This window comes from Zingiber officinale, chromosome 1A, assembly GCF_018446385.1.
Source record: "Zingiber officinale cultivar Zhangliang chromosome 1A, Zo_v1.1, whole genome shotgun sequence".
NCBI classification, from domain to species: domain Eukaryota; kingdom Viridiplantae; phylum Streptophyta; class Magnoliopsida; order Zingiberales; family Zingiberaceae; genus Zingiber; species Zingiber officinale.
The window spans coordinates 84814624-84821651 of record NC_055987.1 but is presented as its reverse complement, the minus strand read 5'-3'; the positions used below and the strand labels follow the sequence as shown (position 1 = coordinate 84821651).

At 40.2% G+C, this 7028-nt stretch overlaps 1 non-coding gene across 1 annotated transcript; it reads left to right on the top strand.

Moving 5' to 3' along the window:
• The first annotated feature begins 6147 nt into the window (after positions 1 to 6147).
• On the top strand, positions 6148 to 6253 carry LOC122039188. The gene has a single exon (XR_006128074.1). It is a non-coding gene; the product is annotated as a small nucleolar RNA R71 (small nucleolar RNA).
• Positions 6254 to 7028: the final 775 nt, after the last annotated feature.

Sequence of the window (7028 nt, the reverse complement as noted above, 5' to 3'; positions counted from 1 at the left end):
CATTCTTGTGTCATTGAAAGCTTGAATGCGGCAGCAGTGCAAGGTCATAGAATAGTCGTAAGAGTTTGTGTATAAGTTGTCTTCATTTTGCAGGTCAAACAGCTCTCTTATTGAGCGTTGAGGGCGCCTCCAGGCTTATCTGAGGCACCTTCGGGTGTAAATATGATCCCTTAAGCTTCGATCACAATAAGTCGCATGGACTACAACTTCTATCCACTTGAGGGAACCTTCTAGGCACTTTGAGGCACCTTCATGGAATTCTGAGGCACCTCCAACGCACTCTAGGACACCTCCCCACCGTGAGAACTTTATCCTCAAAGTTCCTCCGCACGAGGGCACCTCTTTGGATCTAGGGCACCTCCAGGTAGCTCCGAGATGCCTCGAATATTGTTCATCTGAGACTTTACTTTATTTTTGCTCTTGGAAAAACCTGTTAGTCTAACAGAAAGATATTTAACTTGTAAAATAGAGTTAGTATAATTTAATAAGATTATTAAATAGATTTTGTCAAACTAAAACTAGGATTTAGTCATGATCTCAACTTAGACTTCTAAAATGGATTTAACTTGGACCAGTGTCTATAGCCCTACAGGGGCTTATCCTCACTAGATCTCTCCTCTAGTTACTTACCTAACCTTATCTGCCAAACACCTAGTCCTCCAGACCTGTTTGGAGTTTCTCTAGTCCCTCTTAGTGTCTGATCAACCTGATCAACTAAGACTTACCTGCAACACTGCATTAGCACAATAGATATAAAACAGTAAGATAAAACCATATTAGCAGTATTGAGAATTCGTTGGTCCGTTTGATCATGCGCGGTCGATCGGAAACCAATCGGTTACACATGCTTAGAGTTTACTTCTCCAAGACTTCTCATTACCTAAGGCTACCTCTCCCTAGGGTTACCTAGCTTTACTCACTAGGACTTCCATTACCTGATTTCACTCACCAAAACTTCCACCATCTAGCTCCACTCACTATGACATAGCTTCACTCACTAGGACTTTCATTACTTGGCTTTACTTACCAAGACATTCACCACCTATTTTTATTCATTAAAATCTAACTTCACTCACCAAGATTTTCCCTTGCTTAACTTTCAGTTAGAACTAGTCATTTAGTAGACTTCTCAGCTGCCTAACATCTAATTAGGATTTTTTCCTTATTAGTCATCTAGTTTTGATTAGACTTTTCTCTTCTAAATAACAAGTCTTATTTGGATTAATCCTTAGTCAACTTGATCATATATATTGATCCGGTGGTAAGGGGGGACCCGCCCGGCAGGTGGTCAAAGTGGTCAACACCTGATAACCGTTCGACCGGGCGGATTACCTTCCTGATCAGCAGGAGGAATTGCCGACCTAGCATTTCGACAACTCGTCCTGACACCGATTTTCTGACGCTCACAAGGCAAAGCAGGAAGAAACAGAAGCCGAGCGACCATCCCGCTCGGCTAACAGTAGACGCCGCATTTGGCCAAGTGGGCATCCGCCTGAAGGCCGTCAGCCGACGGGCCCCCGCTCGGCCCGGGAAAGCTATTAGCCGAGCGGTTCCCCCGCTCGTCCCGGGAAAGGCGCTAGCCGAGAGGTTCCTCTGGTTGGCTTGGTAAACGACAAAGGGAGCAGGCGGCGAGATCTTCCTGGGAACTAGTGTCGCTGACAAGAGGCATGGCCAGCGGCCTGGTCGGACAGAGAATCGTACGTGTTACGCAAACGCAAGTGTATGATTTCGTCGTCAATAATAAAAATATCGAATCCACAGGGACTATTGATTAAGCACTAGAGATGTCGCAAGGTAAGTTATCTAGATGGTTGAAAGCTGGCTTTGGCATTTGCAAACTAACGAAGGTGATTGAAAAGGGAAAGACAAGGATGAGAGAAAGAGAAATAACTGATCTTGGATGGAATGAGCTTCAGGAGATGGATTCTAGGATTTAGGTTTCATTATAATATTAGGAGATACTACATAGATTGCTTAGTTTCCATCCTCTATGTCAATGTTCTTGTAGGAAGTTAGATTGGCCAGTATCTCTAAGTATCACGTAGAGACGTTCCCTGTGAAATCCTGTAACTGTTAACCCCCCTGTCACGAGGGCGCCTCGGTAGATCACTGGGATACATATCTAGTAAAGAACAATAAGGATAAGGGTAGAGGTTCGGTACGGTTACCTACTTTCTTATGGAGGAATTGCCTCTCCTTTCAAGAGAATGTCCTAGACGTCCGTGAAGGGGTTACCCTTGTCACTAGGGCACCTCGGGTATACGATCTAGAGCACTCTCTTTATGAGAGCAGCAGTTCCTAAGGGATTGTCTCTCCTTTTGAGGGAACGTCTTAGACATCCGGAAAGGGCTACCCCTGTCACTAGGGTACCTTGCTCAATACACTCTAAGGTATCCCCTTTGTGGGATCAACAATCCTCTACATCAATCAATCAATGAATAGAAATATAAAAATGTCACACAAGCATGAACAAGACACTGACAAGTCATCAAATAGAAACAAGGTGAATCTACATAGTTCTACATCTCCATCGCATTACAAATACTCCCTAATCCTAGAAGAGGGTGCCTACTCCATTGTTGGGGAAGAACAACCCCAGAACATAAAGAAAAGTATACTTACAACCCTAGAAGAAAAGGAAGAAGAGATGCTTGATGATTCTGATGTCTTGGGGATGCTTCCTTGCTCCGGAGATGGACAGATCGTGAAGAGACGGCGGTGGATGAAGCTCGACGGCTTTCCCCGATTGGAGGGATGAAGTCCCGAACCAAAGATGATCCAAAAATAGGTTTCTTAGCCCTTTTATAAGCTAGGGTATGGGCGTCGCATGACCCGTGGTCTTCGTAACATGGTCATGTGGAATCCACACGGCCTCACACGGCTTCCTCTCGGATTGAGTCACACGGTCGTGCAAGGTTACACGGCCATGGCCTTCTACTTCTCTGCCAAGGTCACACGACCATGTGGAGTCACACCACTGTGACCTTCCTCCCCTCTAGAATGTTGGCACAACCATGCCATTTGGCACGACTGTGTGCTACTTGGCCACGGGTTTATTGGCATTGTCTTTCCATTTGGCACGACCGGAACATGCTCATGGCCACACAGTCGTGTGGCCTTGCACGACCCAAGCTCCTGTATGCACTTTTGCTCCATTTTCGCTCCAAATAACGTCCTATCAACAAGAAGACAAGCAAAGAGCAGATCTCCGAACAAATATAATGAAAGTATGACATTATAAAGAAATAGGGTGCAATAAACATAGAATATGCTATGAAATACAAGTAGATGTGTGTCCAAACATGCATAAATGATCATAAGATCTACGCACATCACACCCCCAGACTTAAACCTTTGCTTGTCCTCAAGCAAAACCCACAATCTAGATTCATGTGGTTAGAGAGTGCATCATAATCTCTAGCAAGTCAATCTAATTCTATCAAATGATTTCATTGGTGAGCAAGATACAACCGTAGTTTAAGTATGACCTAAGTAGTAGTCCTCTATGCTCAGTGCGAAAGTGACCTAAATTTATCAAGTTTCAATCCCTAAGTCTAGTCAAGTCATCATAAAATTGTGTTCCCTATGCTTCCGGTGATAGGCACTTACCTGCCACACACAAGGTTCGTTCCCCTAAAATATGCTATGCATCGTCTGCACAAGGTATCAAAGGAATACTCAGTATCAAAAGAAACATAGCATTCATTTCCCCAGTAACCTAACTCAGTCTCAAAGGGGTGAATTGCTAGTTTCCACTCACGACAACAAATTTTTTATCCCTTATTTTTTTCATTCATTTTTTTTCTTTTTGAATGTTTGCAAAGTACCAAACATGAACAAACTTTCAAATTTTTTTTTTGGGATTAATTTTTTTTCCAAATGAGCTTACATGATCTGAGTTTATCCAGTAACCAAAATGTAGTTGAGAGGTCACCATAGAAGCACAAGTACTAGTCCAATTCTATGAATCATGACTTATTTTAGAGTTATCAACCATCAAAAATAGGCATGGTGTATAGAGATCCTAAAACAAGGTCAATACTTAAACTATTATAGTAAAAGCATTGCTCACTTCATGATATCAAAGATAGAAAAAGATATATCACTAAACATACTAGCACCATAAGTAACACATAAAATCTAGAATAAACGTGCTAGTATTTTGCAATAAGGAATAAACAATCATGATGTGATGTAATGTGATGTAAGATGCAACTAGCAAAAATTTTATTATGCAAAAAGAAGAAAACAAAAATAAAAACCAAATGCATCTAATGCATCCCCCCAGACATAAACTTTTTATTGTCCCAATGAAAACTAAAAATAAAGTGGAGGAGATTAAAAGTAAGAGAAGTTACCAAATGATGCGTGCCAAGTATCCATGTCATTAACTTCTCCATCATGTAGTTGCACTCCTCCTAATCTTTGAGTCCTATAAAAGAACATAGACAATAAAAATTAAGTAGAGGATACATGTTTATTATAAAGAAAGAACTACAGATATAAAAGAAAACAAGGAAAATGAACTTGGGTTGCATCCCAAAAAGCGCTTGTTTAAGGTCATTAGCTCGACCACCTCATTAGATTTATCGAAATCTTGCTCTTGGAGGGGTAAGATATTTTAGAACCCTCTTACCAAGGGCTCTTATTATGGAGGGAGCTTTCATCAAAAAGTGAAGAATCACTCTCTCCATCTTCTTCTTCTTAGAAATTCTTTCAGGAGGCCGAAGACGGTTTAGATCGAGCTTCCAATTATAGGCCCCATGAAAATCTGCACACCCAAAAGAAAAACATACTTCTCCCAAGCATGGTATATTAGATGGAACTAGAACCTTATTAATATGAATTAAGTATGTATCAAAAATTGAATCACATCCAATAAAATCAATTATAGGTACATCTATAAAATTTTCTAAAAGACCACTAAGAATACTTACATAGCATTGTTGAGATGTACCTGAAAGTTCTAAACAATGGGATGTGACTTCTTCAAAATTAGGAATTTGTTCTGGTTCTAGCTCAGGTGGAAGTGGCTCTAAAAGTAGTGATTCTTGGGGCTTTGCTTTTATTGCACAAGTCCCTACACATTGGTCCACAACATGTTCAATCCTTGCAACTCTCATAATCTCAGAAGGTTGTGTGGATGAAGGAGGTGATTCTTGAGATGTTGTTTCCACACCACAGCTCCCTACACTTCCTTCCAAATCATCATTATCAACACAAGCATCAAAAAATAAACCAACGTCTATATCTTCAACAGGAGAATCAACTATAGGAGGATCATTGACTTCGTTTGCATTTTGACGTTGATCTACCTCAATACATTCATCATCTGAAAATTCAATATCACTATAACATCCTATAAAATCTGGAGGGAGATCTAAAAACTTGTTATCCACTGCATTATTATCACACTCCTCATCTGAAGAGTCTTCATCTTCATATACATCCAGAAATCTACACTCAAGCATTTTTGTATCACAGAATTTTCCAAGATCTTTATCTTCGTTAGCCCCCACTAGCCTTTGTGGAAAAGGAACCCTTAGTGAAAGTCTTTGGAATGGTTGAGCATATGGCTGAGGTTCAAATTGCTTGTCTAGTGATGGTCTGATCAATCGTTGAGGGAAAGGTACTTGTGGCATTTGGGAACCTCCTGGAATAATGGAACTGAGTTCATGTGGTCTTCTATTGTTCTTCTCCTCAATTCTATACAAGTCATTTTTCAGAAGTTCTTCATGATTCTTGTCGCTCCTCAACTTACTATCATTACACTTTTCACTAGATCTTATTTGTGTAGGAGGGGGATCTTCTTTGAACCATTTTGAAACTATGCTCTCAATCTTTGCCCCCAAATGTGTGAACTCCTCACTCTGTGACTTCCGAATTTCGACATTCTTGGGTGGTTAAATTGTATTTCGTTTGACAGGCTCTCTAGTATATATGGCTTGTACTTCTTGAGTTTCTGAGGGAGATTCCATCCAACTTTTGCTTGACCATCCATGGAGGTTCAATGTCACTTGATCAATTAATGTATAAGCTTCTTCTATACTCTTGTCCATAAATGAACCTCCAGCTGATGAATCTAACAAACACTTATCTAAAAAAGAAATTCCCCTATATAATATGTGTAGAATCAACCATTTCTCCAAGCCATGGTGAGGGCACTGCCTTTGTAGACTCTTGAATCTGTCCCATGCTTCAAATAAAGATTCTCCCTTTGTTTGAACAAAATTTGTGATGCAACTCCTCATGTAGATTGTTCTGCTTGGAGGGAAAAAATGATTCAGAAATCGCTGCTCCAATTGTTCCCAACTTGTGATGCTTTGAGGACGAAGAGAATATAACCAAGTCCTTGCTTTGTCCTTGATACTGAAAGGAAATGCCATCAATCGAACTGCATCCGCTGACACTCCTTCATAGTCCACCATATCACAAAGCTCTAAAAATCTCTCAAGGTGCAGATAAGGACTTTTTGATACTTCTCCTCCAAATTTATGACCTTGTATCATGGAAATTAACTCTGGGTCTAGTTGGAAACTTTCTGCTTCAATATGAGGTTGCACAATGGGAGATAAAAATCTTGCAGAAATGGGCACAGAGAAATCTCTTAAGGACATGCTTAACATGTTAGCGCTCATGGTATCTAAGAAAAAATATTTATGAGAAGAATTAAAAAAAGGAAAAAAAAATGAAAGATAAGTAAAATGCTGTAGAATTCAAAGACAAGGAAATATAGATTTTTTTTTGAGTTATGAAAATGGAAAAACAAAAAACTATTCACAAGTCTAGATTAACTAAATTGCTAATCTACTAATGTTAATGTGAACAGTCCCCAGCAACGGCGTCAAAAACTTGTTATGCAACCGCAAGTGTACGGTTTTGTCATCAGTAATAAAAATATCGAATCCACAGGGACAGTTGATTAAGCACTAGAGATGTCGCAAGGTAAGTTATCTAGACGGTCGAAAGTTGGCTTTGGCGTTTGCAAACTAACGAAGGTGATTGAAAAGGGAAAGAGAAGGATGAGA